The sequence below is a fragment of the Pristiophorus japonicus genome, chromosome 7, assembly GCF_044704955.1.
Source record: "Pristiophorus japonicus isolate sPriJap1 chromosome 7, sPriJap1.hap1, whole genome shotgun sequence".
NCBI classification, from domain to species: Eukaryota; Metazoa; Chordata; class Chondrichthyes; family Pristiophoridae; genus Pristiophorus; species Pristiophorus japonicus.
The window spans coordinates 102,043,848-102,059,260 of NC_091983.1; the positions used below are offsets into that span (position 1 = coordinate 102,043,848).

Below are 15,413 nucleotides of genomic sequence, written 5' to 3' on the forward strand. Positions count from 1 at the left end.
CTTCCACCAATGAAGTTTCTATTGAACCTAGCCATTCAGTGGCTCCACTCCACAAAGTGAATGATGGGGGTTGCTTATATGTGCAACACTCAGTTCCGAGTAGGGCGCAAGTACCTCCCTTTTCAGAATTCCGGGAGCAGTTACTATAATTCCCTTGCTACTCTACTATTTCCCTTTGGTGCAGAGGGTCAGCTAGTAAGAAGTAGGCAAATGTCGAGAATACCTATAGTCAGTAATACAGTAAATTTATACATTTTGACAAAAAGTAATTGTCCTTATTAGATTTCAGCTTCAGTTACGGGTGTTCATTTAACGTGTGAAGCGTGGATCCAGGCTTTCTTTCCTTGGACTTTAACAGCTGCCTGGGTGGTCAATAACACTTGATAAGGCCCTCCCACTTGGCACCCAAAGGTTCTTTATGCAACTATTGTCACATACACCCAGACTCCCGGGATGATGTCGTGTCCTCCTTCGGGTGGATTACCCCAAGCTGCCGATACCTGTCGGGAAACAGAACTAATAGCATTGGTTAGGTTCTGACAGTATGAGAACAAAGTGTCACTCATTATGTGAACATCAGCTTTCCTTAAATCGATAGTTCCTGGCAGTGACATGGGTCTTCCTGTTATAATTTCAAATGGCTTAGACCTGTAGTTCTGTTCGGGGTTGCCCAAATGCTACATAGCAATATTGGTAGTGCCTGGGGCCATGGTGTTCCTTCTTGGTGATATTTGGCAAGCCGTTGTTTCAGAGTTCGATTAATTCGCTCTGCTTGTCCTGATGATTGTGGATGATAAGGACAGTGTAAATCCCACGTAATGTTCAGTAACCTACAGACTTCTTAGCAGGCAGCACCTGTGAAGTGTGTTCCTTGATCTGAGTCAATGCTACTCGGGACTCCCCATCGGGGAATGTAATCCTTACACAAGACTTTTGCAGTGTGATTGGCTGTGGCTCTTTTAGTTGGGACAGCTTCTACCCATCTAGAGAATCTGTCGACCATGACAAGAATGTTAGTGTATCCTTGGCATGAAGGAAGAGATATATAATCAACCTGCAGATGCTGGAATGGTCCGACAGGGGCAGGGGGCCTCAGTTGGGGCATTACCGTGATTGGTCCTGAATTATTTTTCTGGCAGACCACACAATGGTCTGCTACCAGCTGGGCATGTTTTTTAAATCCTTGACACCACCAGCTTTTCTGGAACCGTGCCGTCATCTGTTGTGAGGCCAAGTGTCCCCACGAGTGGATCTGTTAGGCTAAAAAAGGCACAAGCGCTTGTGGCGCGACTGGCTTGTTGTTAACTCTTTGCCTCCAGACACCATCTTCGCATAGCTTCATTCCTGCCTCAATCCATGTCCATTTTTCCTCTCGGGAGCACTCGCCTTGCATTGTTTGAAGGGCTCGTGTCAGAGTCCTGAGTGCTTTCAATCTGCACATCTGTGTTGGTTCTTCTGGGGGAGCGCCCTGTGAGGAGGCATCTTTAGCTGCCTGGTTGGCTAGGGCATTTCCCTGTGCTTCCGTGGTCTTTTCCTTGGTATGGGCCTTACATTTCAGGATGGACACTTTCTGAGATAATTGTATGGCCTCCAGTAAGTCTCGGATTCTTTTCCATTTCGGATAGGTGTACCAGCAGCAGTGAGGAATCCCCTTTTCCGCCATAACAGACCAAAGTCGTGAGCGACTCCAAAAGCATAACGCGAATCTGTGTAGACATTAGATATCTGTCCTTCTGCTATTCGACATGCTTCTGACAGGGCCCGTAACTCAGCCTGTTGTGCTGACGTTCCTGAGGGTAAACATCCTTTTGCCACTACCTCATATAAGGTTGTAACTACCCAGCCTGCTTTTCTGGTACCATTGTCAACAAAGGAGGAACCATCTGCAAACAGGATGAGGTCTGGGTTGTGCAGAGGCTCCTCTGCTGCTAAGGCTGCTTCTTCTGTTTCTTTTAAAATCTCCACGCAGTCATGCTCTTCACATTCTCCCCGTTCTTGCTCCCTTGATTCTGACATCGGGAGCATAGTTGCGGGATTAACCGGGCTGGCCCGAACGATATGGAGATTAGGAGCTTCCAAAACTGCTGTCCAGCGGGTCCATCTAGCTGCCGTCACCTGAGACATTCTATTCATAGACAGCAAAACGTGTACGGTGTGGGGACACTTGACAATCAGCTTTTGGTCGAGGACTAGACCCGCAGTGATCATTACCGCTCGACATTTAGCTTCCATGGCCCTTAGACAACTTCCCCATCCGAGGGCTACCGCATCCAGTTTTGCCGAATAATAGCCAATAGATCTTTGCCGATCCCCATGTTCTTGTGTCAGTATAGCTGTCATATATCCTTCTTTCTCATGGACAAACAGGGTAAATGGCTTACCACTGTCAGGGATTCCCAGAGCCGGTGCTGAACACAAAGCCTTTTTCAAACTCAGGAAGGCCTCTTGCTGTTCCTTAGTGAGGGTGATGGCTTCTTTAGAGGCACGTTTCCTCTTTAAAATATAATTCAATGGCTGAACAAGCTTTATGAAGGAGTCAATCCAATTTCTGTTAAAGTTACACAATCCCAAAAAAGACCTCAGTTCCTGAATAGTGGTGGGTTTTTTAGCAGCCCGAATGGCTGCAGTTCTATCCTGGGTAAGTTCTCTCTTTCCTTGTGAAATCTTTTGTCCCACGTATACAACCTCTTCTTGGGATATTTGTGCTTTGTCGATGCTGGCTTTATATCCTTTCAGCCAAAGGTGGTCCAGCAAAGCTCGTAAATCTTGTTCATGCTGTTCTTCCGTGTTTGAAGCTAGCAGGATATCGTCTACATATTGGATGACTGTGGATGACAGGGGAGGTAATTCTCGCAAATGGCTTTGTAAAGCCATGTGGAATACCATAGGGCTGTTGTGGAAACCCTGCGGTAACCGGGTCCAAGTATACTGTTGTCCTTGGACCGTGAAAACAAACCACTGTCGAACCTCCGGTGCCAGAGGCACCGACCAAAATCCGTTGGCCATATCTATAACCAAGAAATATTTATGTTCCAGTTTGACGGTATTAAAAATAGTGGAGGGATCTGCGATCAAAGGAGCTTTTTGATCAATACACTGGTTAGCTTTCCTATAATCAACAGTCAAACGGCAAGTCTCATTAGATTTCTGTACCGGCCACACGGGGCTATTGGAGGAGCTATGCGTTTTAATAAGCACCCCTTGTTTCTCCAATTGCTGAATAACCGGTAAGATTCCCGCAATGGCAGTTGGACTGATGGGATACTGTTTAGTGCATGGAGGCTTGGTCCCAGTAAATGACGCAGGCTCCATTTGGAGTAGGCCACAATTGTTCTTATCTTTAGCCCATATCGGGTGTTCCTTCAATTCTTCTTTCTTCAAAGTTCTAATTGACCATGTCACCTGACCATCCTCAAAATGCAACGATGAATCTACTTGGATTAGAACGTCCATTCCCAAAAGGGGTTGATCTACTGGGCCTATCCAGACCGGCGTGGTTAGTTCATGTGGACCCAGCCCGATAAGTACCGGTGTTGTCCTTTTAATTTCCATTTTATGGCCCCCAACTCCATAGGCTGTACATGCCCTACCATCCAACGGCAAAAAGTCTCCATATTGTAGGGGTAAGCATGTTAATTCTGCCCCTGTGTCTAAAAGACAGTCCACATCCTTATCGCCCACCCTCACAGTTATATATAGCCCATCTCCCCTCTGTTGTATTAGTGCGAGGAGGTGGACCAGGGTGGGCTCTAATCGTTTTTTGCTATCCCAAGTAACTCCTTCTGTTGTTGTATTGTCAGTTGCTTAAATGCTTCTATGAGGTCATTATCTTGTGACAAGCCTGGTTTGTTGGCTGAATTGTGTCCTCTTCCCCGGCCGCGACCTTTCTGTTTTGCCCTGCAAGTCTTGGCCCAGTGACCTTCTTTCCCACAATAATGACATTTTCCGGGTAATTTTCCTAATAACTGTTTATCGGAATCCTGGGATTTCCATCCCATAGGCTGTACAGCTCGGACTTTAGCTCCCATATCCCGATCTAATTGGTTACATCGATCCACCAATGCTGCAAAGGTAGTTCCTCTACCTTCCCAGTCCGCTAACACTACCTTAAGCATTTTGGACAGTTCTGGCTTGAGACCTGCCACGAAAGCTGCTTTCAGGGGTCCAAACACTTGTTCATTCATTTCCTCATCCGTATTATTCATACCCGAATGTTCTAGCCACGTGCATCTAAACCGCTTGTCATACTCCAGGACCTCCTCTGTTCCTTTCCGTTGGCAGGCTGCAATTTTTCCCCAGTCTGTCTTAGCTGGACTGAAGGCTTGCAGCCAGTGTTTAATCGCCTCCCATCCTGCGTTTAATTCTTGCTCATCCTGCCCCAAAGCTTCTTCTACCTTGTCGTGCAATTTTCTTCCCTGTGTTTTTGGCACCATTATGGTCAAAATTTGCACTCCGTCCCAGGGATGAAGTTGATATATATTTCTTTAACAGTTCAATTGGTCCCACGTTTTCACTCCCCCTTTCTTTGGATTGGGCAACTCCTTGGACCATTTATCAATTTTCTCTGGGTCTGCCGGATCATGAAATAAGTATTCTGCATACACCCTTTTCCTCGTTTTTTTGGTTCCGCCTTCATCCGCAGTCTCTTCTGATTTGACTACAACTCGTCTTTTTTTAAACGGGGCAAAGCGTACCGCTAATTCTTTATCCTCCGACCCTGTATCGTCAGAGGATTCAGAATCCGTATCTATTCCTCGGTCGTGTCTTCGGGTTTGCGCTTTTAATTTATCCAAACATGGGTACCCTGGGAATTGACCGATACATTTTCCTTTTCCTATTACTGTCTCTTGACCTAATGATTTTTTCCATTCTTTAATTTCACCTTTAAGATCTTTAACTTCCGCTTCCAACTTTTCAAGTTCAAATCTTTTCTGTTGCAGCTGTGCACAAACAACTTGCAATTGGTCCTTTGTACTGGTCAGTTCTCGATCATGTTGGGAACGCATTATAATTTCATTCCGCTTTCGGATCTGTCCCATAACGGCTAGGGACCATCTAATTCGCACTTTATTTTTCATACGGGTCATTTTTTCCCAGACCCTTTTAATCTCGTCCAAGGACAATTGTCCTTTGGAGGTACTGTATTTTTGTTCGATCTTAATACAGGTTTTAGATAAGTTGAATTGTTGCTCTATGTATTCTTTCAACTGTTGGAGGATTTCATCTATCGAAACCTCAGGTGGTGCCTGCCCACCTTTAACAGTTGTAGGCAATTCTTTGCTCTTATCTTCTGCTGCCATAATACTTATTTCTTTACTGGGGTCTCGAGTCATAGGCTTTCCAGCCGATCAGTGGGTCGGTGATTAATTAACTAACACACCGCCGAAGTTAGACGTCTATGGGACCTTGAGCCGACTACCAACCGGAGGGTTCGCAAACCGGAGGCTTTCGGAATCGCGTAGAAGGAGAGGCGCATTTAGACTTTTGACCGAGGACTTTTACAAAGAGAAGCCAGTATGTAGGTCCGATGTCCAAAATTCAGTTTCTTCCCTCAGCAATCCTGTCCGTGATGGCAAAATTGTTAGATCTCTTAATTCCCAATGAAATACGAACTCCGGTTGTAGTTTTAATGTAACTTTATTCTGGCAGCAGCAACAAGCTCTTGGCTTTAAGCCAGGCCTTTGTCCTTCTGAGACCACATGGCCAACATGGCTGAACTTATACCTGGTTCAATTTACAGAAAAGAACTCGCCTTCTTTGACCTTATTGGCTCAATTAATAGTCTTTTAACCTTTAATTGGCTCGCTACCCAAGGGTCCTAAAATGTCAAGTTGATTGATGACTTAATGCAACATGCTGAGTTGCACGTAGCAGCTTTGACTTGGGGTCTGTGAATTTTCACAGCCTGTCTGAATGCAGCCTGTTTAAAATCTCTATCAGGTATAAAAGGGGAAGCTCCGCCCACCTTCATCACTTGAGGTCTTGGTAATAAAGGTAATTGGTCACAGAGTGACCTTCTCTCAAGCATGGGCCTCATATGCATTTATACGGTATAGTATGGACATATCATTGGCGATGAGAAACTGGGATTTAAACTATGCGAGCATGGCCACTAACAGCACAGAAGAGAGATATTGTGTTGTGATGATTGGGACGATTTTATTGAGAGACTACAGCAAAGTTTTGTCACTAAGGAATGGCTGGGACAGGATTCGGCCGACAAACGCAGGGCTCATCTCCTGACGGTTTGTGGATCCAGAACCTACTCCCTGATGAAGGTCCTTCTAGCGCCAGAGAAGCCGGCTGAGAAGACGTTGGAAGAGCTCAGTAAGTTGATCGGGGAACACCGTAAACCGGCGAGCAGCATGTACATGGCAAGACACCGGTTTTATACCCACCGGCGGCGAGAAGGGCAAAGCGTTCCTGACTTCGTGGCAGATCTCTGGCGACAGGCAAGCCTATGTAAGTTCACAGATGCATGCAGAGCAGAGATGCTGCGAGACTTTTTTATTGAGGGCATCGGGCACACTGGGGTTTTCAGGAAACTGATTGAGACCAAAGACTTGACTTTGGAAGTGGCGGCTCTGATAGCCCAGACATTTATCTCAGGGGGGGAAGAGACCAGAATGATGTGTGACAAAAATCTTGGCTCAAATGTGGCAAATGACCAGGGAGTCAACATTGTTAACATGGCACACAGTTCTCTGGGCAGACAAGGGCAATCGCCCCAACATGTAATCAAAGCCAAAGGGGGAATTCAACAGAGACAATGGCTAGCTGAACGGCGATTCATGCCATCGCAATGGACAATGCAGTCAGTAATTGGGCCATCAACACCTGTTAATGGTGCACTTAAGGACAGTTACAGAGACAGTCAGAGATGATCGACTTTTGTTTCCAACAATGCGGCTTCCAGCTCATGCTGGAGGTGTGGAGGCAAATGCCCAGCCAGAGCTTGCAGGTATCAGCAACCTGCAGAAACTGCAACGCCAGCGGTCACTTGGCGTGTATGTGCAGGAACCTGCAGCCAGGTTGATGTACGAGGAGGATGGGCCCGATGTAAGCCCTACGAGGCCAAATGAATACTGGGGGAAATCGCTGGAAGCTGAAGTTCAGCGAGTTCATGTGGACCACATATACCGTTCATACACCAGGACGCCACCGATAATGATGGAAGTGCTCCTCAGTGGCATCCCAGTATTAATGGAGCTAGACGTGGGGGCCAGCCAGTCCCTGATGAGTATCAAACAGTTCAAAAGGTTGTGGGTGTCCAAGGCCAGGAGGCCAAAATTATTGCCGATTGACGCACAGCTACGGATATATACAAAGGAGATCATTCCGGTGCTAGGCAGCGCCACGGTAGTCATGATCCACAAAGATTCGGAGAACAGGTTGCCACTCTGGATTGACCCGGGGGATGGTCCCGCACTACTGGGGAGGAGTTGGCTTGCTGTCATGAACTGGAAATGGGGCGATGTCAATGCAATTTCTTCTGGGGAGCGAATATCATGCTCACAGGTCCTGGACAAATTTGACTCATTATTTCAACCCAGCATCGGCACTTTCATGGGGGCCAAGGTAGTGATTCACATAAACCCGGACGCCAGGCCAGTACACCACAAGGCCAGAGCGGTGCCGTACGTGATGCGGGAAAAGATAGAATGTGAATTGGACTGCCTGCTGAGGGAAGGCATCATCTCGGCAGTCGAATTCAGTGACTGGATGAGCCCGATCGTGCCGGTGCTCAAGGCGGATGGGTCGGTCAGGATATGTGGCGATTACAAGGCCACCATCAATCGGGTGTCACTCCAAGACCAGTACCCGCTAGCGAGAGTGGAGGACCTCTTTGCGACGCTTTCCGGTGGCAAACTTTTTTCAAAATTGGACCTGTCCTCAGCTTCCATGACCCAGGAGGTGGCGAGTGAGTCGAAGAAGCTGACCACCATCACGACACACAAGGGGTTGTTTGAGTACAACAGATGTCCGTTTGGGATTCGTTCGGCCGCTGCGATCATTCAGTGAAATATGGAAAGCCTCCTCAAGTCGATTCCAAGGACGGTGGTTTTTCAAGACGACATCCTCATCACGGGTCGCGATACTGAAGAACACCTCCACAACCTGGAGGAGGTGCTACGCAGACTGGACCGGGTAGGGCTGCGACTGAAAAAGGTGAAGTGCGTCTTCTTAGCTCCAGAGGTAGAATTCCTGGGGAGGAGGGTAGCAGCAGATGGGATCAGACCTACTGCGTCCAAGACAGAAGCGATCTAGAGAGCACCCAGACCCCGTAACATGACGGAGCTGTGTTCGTTCCTGGGGCTCCTGAACTATTTTGGTAACTTTCTTCCCTATTTGAGCACGTTGTTAGAGCCGTTCCTATGCAAAGATCGTGATTGGGTCTTGGGGGACAGCCAGGAAAGGGCTTTTGATAGAGCACGCAACTTGTTATGCTCCAACAAACTGTTAACATTACATGACCTGTGTAAGAAACTTGTTCTAACATGCGACGCGTCGTGCTATGGGGTCGGGTGTGTGTTGCAGCATGTGAATGCCAATGGTCAGTTACAGCCGGTAGCTTATGCCTCCAGAAGTCTGTCCCAGGCAGACAGGGGCTACAGGATGGTAGAAAAGGAAGCACTAGCATGTGTATATGCAGTAAAAAAAATGCACCAGTACCTGTTTGGCAGGAAATTTGAGCTGGAGACAGATCACAAACCCCTAACGTCCCTTTTGGCCGACAACAAGGCCATAAATGCGAATGTATTGGCCCGCATACAGAGGTGGGCAGTTACGTTAGCCACCTATGACTACACAATTTGGCACAGACCAGACACTGAAAACTGCGCCGATGCACTCAGCAGGCTCCCACTAGCCACCACTAAGGGGGCAACTGAGCATGATGCTGAGATGGTCATGGCTGTTGAAGCTTTTGAAAGCAAAGGCTCACCTGTGACAGCCCATCAGATTAAAGTCTGGACAAATAAAGACCCACTACTGTCTTTAGTTAAGAAACGTGTCCTGAATGGGGACTGGGCAGCCAAGTACGGGGCATGCCCTGAGGAATTTAAACCGTTTCATAGGCGCAAGGATGAACTCTCGATTCAGGCCGATTGCCTACTGTGGGGAAACCGAGTAGTCATGCCCCAGAGGGGCAGAGAGGTGCTTGTCAGAGAACTTCACAATGAGCACCCAGGCATTGTCATGATGAAGGCAATTGCCAGGTCACACGTTTGGTGGCCAGGGATAGATGCAGACCTGGAACTTTGTGTTCGCAGGTGCAACACGTGTGCTCAGCTGGGCAACGCACCCAGTGAAGCCCCCCTTAGCCCCTGGTCCTGGCCCGCCAAGCTATGGTCACACATCCATGTGGACTACACAGGTCCTTTCATGGGAAAAATGTTTTTGGTTGTAGTAGACGCCTACTCCAAATGGATTGAGTGTGCCATTTTTAATTCAAGCACATCCTCTGCCATGGTAGAAAGTCTACGGGCAATGTTCGCCGCCCATGGTCTACCAGATGTCTTGGTCAGCGACAATGGCCTGTGCTTCACAAGCACTGAATTCCAGGACTTCATGGCAGGCAATGGAATTAACCATGTCAGAACGGCACCGTTCAAGCCGGCCTCAAATGGCCAGGCGGAACAAGCAGTGCAGATAATCAAACAGGGGATGCTCAGAATCCAAGGGGGTTCCCTACAAAGCCGCTTATCACGCCTCCTGTTGGCCAATAGATCTCGACCACATGCGCTCACAGCGGTTCCACCCGCAGAGCCGCTCATGAAAAGGACGCTCAAAACCAGGTTATCCCTTATACACCCTACTATGAAAGAAATTGTTAGGAGCAGACATCAGTCACAATGTGACTACCATGTCAGGAATGTGAGGGCGCGATGTATTGATGTCAATGACCCTGTTTTTCTCCTTAATTACGCTGCAGGGCCCAAATGGCTTGCAGGCACTGTGATTGACAAAAAGGGGAATAGGGTTTGGTAGTTAAACTTACCAATGGACAAATCTGCTGCAAACACGTGGATCAAACTAAAAGGAGGTTCAGCAACCCCATAGAAGCAGAGGAAGAACACGACATAGAGTTTACTCCACCACAGGTGACCGAACACCAGAACCAAGTGGCGGAGAGCCCAGTCACTGTGGGCAGTCCGGACAGGCCTGAGGCACCGCAAACAGCAGACACTCAGGCCAGCGCCCAACAACCAGAGCCCCAACTCAGGCGCTCTACAAGGGAGCGTAAACCACCAGAGAGACTTAACCTGTGATCCCAATAAGACTTTGGGGGGGAGGTGATGTCATGTATTCAACTATCATTGTAACCCATGTATAAGCTGACCTAAGTTGTACACCTTGAGAACATTGACCACAATGGGGTGAACTTGTGGGAGACACTCCTAACCTGGACTTTCAGGTATAAAAGGGGAAGCTCCACCCACCTTCATCACTTGAGGTCTTTGTAATAAAGGTAATTGGTCACAGAGTGACCTTCTCTCAAGCATGGGCCTTGTGTGCATTTATACTGTATAGTAAGGACATATCAAGCTGATTTAATAAAGAGCCTCGGATTCAATTCCTCCTAATTACTCTGAATACTCCTAAATGTAACTGCTCGTGATCATTTAAAAAAAACACCAGATGGTTTTTAGAAATGATCAGCACGATTCTGGAAATAAGAAATGTCAATGATTCTTTGAGTCTATATAACTTATTACAGTAAGCAAAGTTTTGTAGTATTTATTTTCAAACAGATGTTTCTTATATGCACTACAGGTAATTAAATGCATCTAAAAAAAATCTATATCTGAGTTTGTTGATTGGTGCAGTTTCAGTGATTCTCGAATGATAATTTACCCTACTGTTGGAATGACTTCGATATTATTGGCCATGTGCATCACCTTCAGGATAAGGAGGCGAGTCTCCCACTGCAGCTAACACATCTGCTGGCAGTTGATTTCCTGCCCATTTTGCCTCTGGAACCTGCAATTCAATTTCTGTCTCCATGAGTTCTAAGAGGGCAGGATGACAAACCTTTGTCACACTTCAGTACTTCATTACCACACTTTGTTTAGGCAGAGCTCTCATATCGTTTCTCCCGCTGAGTTGAGGTACTTCATTATCACAAGATGCTCAACCTCGCAGTGATGAAACTCAACTCAACTGTGACTGGAGCAAGGGCATTATAAATTCAAGAGAAACCACAGGAACTAATGGGAAATATCACTACACTGCATGCAAGTCCAAGGGGCGCAGACTTGAACAGATATGGCGGACAACTTGTTTAACCATTCACCGCCAAATCCGACTGGACCACATAAAGCATTATTGGGTCCTACTCTTGTCTGCAAAGACTGCTCACTATTCCACGATCATTGTGGAATGCAAAGATAACACCTGGCTACTATTCTCTACTGCTAATCATCTCTCCTGTCTCCACCACATTCACCTCCAATATCAAGTGTGAGGAGTTCATGGATTTCTTTGTATCAAAGATTAAGACCATCTGATCAGCTGCCTCTGTGAGTTCCCTTCCTTCCCCTAGCCCACCGGGCCAAACTTCATTTGAGGTTCCTCCTGCCCTAGCCCTAAATTCACATCTTTCTCTAGTTTCTCTCTGATCTTCCCTCTTGACCGCTCTATGCTCTTCTTGTCCATGAGGCCCACTTCCTGTTCCCTTGACCCTATTCCCACTAAACTGCTAACCACCCACTTCCTTTTCTGGCTCTATGTTAACCAATATTGTAAATGGTTCTCTTTCCTCAGGTACTGTCCCCATTTCCTTCAAATCTGCTGTCATCACCCCTCTCCTCAAAATCCAACCCTTTACCCCACTGTACTTGCTAGCTATCGCCCCCTCTCCAACCTCCCTTTCCTCTCCACTGTCCTTGAACGTGTTGTCGCCTCCCAAATCCGTGCCCATCTTTCCCAGAACTCCATATTTGAATCTCTTCAATCTGGTTTCCGTCCCTGCCACAGTACCGAAATGGCTGTCATCAAAGTCACAAATGACATCATTTGTGACTCTGATAAAGGTAAACTATCCCTCCTCATCCTCCTGGACCTGTCTGCAGTCTTTGACACAGTTGACCACTCCATCCTCCTCCAACGCCTCTCCACCATCGTCCAGCTGGGTGGGACTGCACTCGCATGGTTCCATTCTTATCTATCTAATTGTAGCCAGAAATTCTCCTATAGTGGCTTCATTTCCCACTCCTGCATCATTACCTCTGGGGTCCCCCAAGGATCCATCCTTGGCTCCCTCCTATTTCTCATCTATATGCTTCCCCTTGGCGATAACATCCGAAAACACGGAGTCGGTTTCCATATATACGCTGACAACAACCAGCGCTACCTCTCCACCACTTCTCTCGACCCCTCCATGGTATCTAAATTGTCAGACTGCTTGACCAACATCCAGTACTGGATGAGCAGAAATGTTCTCCAATTAAATATTGGGAAAACCGAAGCCCTTGTCTTTGGTCCCCGCCACAAACTGCGTTCCCTAACCACTGACTCCATCCCTCTCCCTAGCATCTATCTGAGACTAAACCAGACTGTTTTCAACCTAGGTATGCAGGTACAGCATGTAATCAGGAAAGCAAATGAAATGTTGGCCTTTATTGCAAGGGGGATAGAGTATAAAAGCAGAGAAGTCCTGCTACAACTGTACAGAATATTGGTGAGGTCAAACCTGAAGCACTGTGTACAGTTTTGGTCCCCGTATTTAAGGAAGGATATACTTGCATTGGAGGCTGTTCAGAGAAGGTTCACTAAGTTGATTCTGGAGATGAGGGGGTTGACTTATGAAGATTGGTTGGTTGGGCCTATACACATTGGAGTTCAGGAGAATGAGAGGTGACCTTATTGAAACATATAAGATAATGAGGGGGCTCGACAAGGTGGATGCAGAGAGGATATTTCCATTTATAGGGGAAACTAAAACTAGGGGACAAAGTCTTAGAATAAGGGCCGCCCATTTAAAACTGAGATAAGGAGAAATTTCTTCTCTCAGAGGGTTGTAAATCTAAGGAATTCTCTGGCCCAGAGAGCTGTGGAGGCTAGGTCATTCAATATATTTAAGATGGAGATAGACAGATTTTTGGGTGATAAGGGAGTAAAGGGTTATGGGGAGCGGGCAGGGAAATGGAGCTGGGTCCATGATCAGATTAGCCATGATCTTATTGAATGGCGGAGCAGGCTCGAGGAGCTAAATGGCCTACTCCTGCACCTACTTCTTATGTCCTTTTTACCGCCCGGAATAGGCGAGCCGGTATGCAACGCCCCTGGTTGCAACACCGCCTCGATTTTTGGTTCCTGCCCAATCCGTAGCGCGCCGTGGAGCGCCGTGATGGAACTGCCTGTGAAAGCAGGCAGTCCGAGCTGTAGCGACTGCAGTGAGGTCAGTAATTCTGACCTCAGGTAAGTGTGATTATTTTTTAATTTTATTTTTTTGTGATATATGTTGTGGTGGCGTGAGTTTTTATTGGGAACATTTTTGCTGGGTTTTTTTTTCAGGTTTTTTTTCTCCACAGACCTCTCACAGCACTCTGAGGCCGGCTGTCTAGTTCGGGATTTTCGCATGCTCAGCCGGCCTAGTGCCCTAAGAGAGGTGTACCGCTCTGCCCCATACTCAGGGCCCAGCTGCCCAATTTTGTTGACTGAGGCGCAAACTTTACCACCCTGCCGCCATTACCTCCCCGAAGTAGCGAAGCCGAAAACCCAGCCCAATGTGTTTTAATTCATTCCCTGGATGTGAGTGTCACTGGCAAGTTTAGCATTTATTGGCCACTCCTAGTTGTCATGATGACTGACTTGCTAGGCTACTTTGAGGGCAGTTCAGTCAACCACATTGGTGTGAGTTTCATGTAGACCAGACCGTATAATGACGGCAGATTAACTTCCCTAATGAAGAACATTTGGGAACCAGTAAGGATTTTAACGATAATCTGACAGCTTCATTGTCACTTTTACTGGTATCAGCTTTTCCTTTGCAGATTTTTTTTAAACTGAATTCAAATTCTCAAACTGTCATGGTGAGATAGGAACTCACATTCTCTGGATTATTACTCCAGATCTCTGGATTATTGGTATACTAACATAACCGCTACACAAATGTCAGCTTTGATATTCTTTGCAAGCTTTTTTCAAGTTCACTTTTTGCATCTCTTATTACTTTCTTTGTATCCATTTGCTGCTTTTATAGCTCTCCCACTGCACTGGATTTCCACTTTTCCTTGCATTTGCGTACATAAGAAATAGGAGCGGGAGTAGGCCATATGGCCCCTTGAGCCTGCTCCGCCATTTAATAATAAGATCATGGCTGATCTGATTTTGACCTCAACTCCACTTCCCTGCCCACTCCCCATATTTTCCTCTCTTTATTTCTCTTTCTATACCTGGTTTGACTCTAATTCACCTTCCTTCTCAGTCCTCTGCTTCTTTCTCAATCCTTAAATCTCAAAGAGACAAACTGTTGGTCCCATTGTTCACTAAGGTCCCAGATGCCCTATTGCCCTCGCTGCACCATTATCAGCTTGTACTTCCAGCAATTAGTGAATCATAAAACTTTCAAGCTATAGCGTGAGGGTAAATGTCTATCTAACAGGGAATGTTGCAAGATGTCCCGCTCCATCAAATTCTCGGCCAATGTTCCAGAAACAATCCCAAATATATTCTATTGTACAGTCTATGTGAAAATTAAAATCTTCCATTATAGCCACATTGTATAACTACGCACTTCTTAATCTCAGTATTTAAACATCCCTATACAACTTCAATTACTGGTTGATTGATGCATGGGTCTAATGCAGGTTGGTTGGTGTTTAGCATTTAAAGCAAAATTTTCAAGCATATTTGGCAAAATAGTTACTGATATTTTTTTCCTGTGACCTAATTCTGACAAACAGTATTGATCTTTTTGATGCAAATCCAACAGCTCTGGTGGTCAGGAGATGTGCTCAGCAACAATGAATAACAATAAGGCTCTCTGAAATAACTTTTATCTTTATCTGAAAAACAATTGATAAACAGCGACATAAATGTTAGCAACTGCTCTGGGAAGTGTTTTATGATGCTATCTGCCTCCAAAGCTGCAGCAGAGACAGATAATTAAACCTCATTGGGATATTTGTGTTCCCTTGATAGCACAGTAAATTGTTGTGACAGTGAATGGAATATTTTAAGCAGTTTAATAATCTGCTACATTTTATTAGATTGAAGCGACTTCTTGATAAACAAGAAAAAAGCTATTGAATAAAATGTACAAACACATTCTTAATTAATAAACGTTAGATCAACGATGGCTATAACTGAAAGATTTAAAAACATAAGATGCTAGATTTGTGCAAAATCAAGTAATACCAAGAAATGTACCTTTGTAAATTCAGTTTCCCATATTATGATTTTATGTG

At 46.0% G+C, this 15,413-nt stretch overlaps 1 protein-coding gene across 2 annotated transcripts in view; it reads left to right on the top strand.

Annotated features, from left to right (window-relative positions):
• Nucleotides 1-15,413, top strand: part of LOC139266819 (fibronectin type III domain-containing protein 4-like) — a 370,845-nt gene that overhangs the window by 201,745 nt on the left and 153,687 nt on the right. The gene's annotated exons all lie outside the window — the stretch shown is intronic.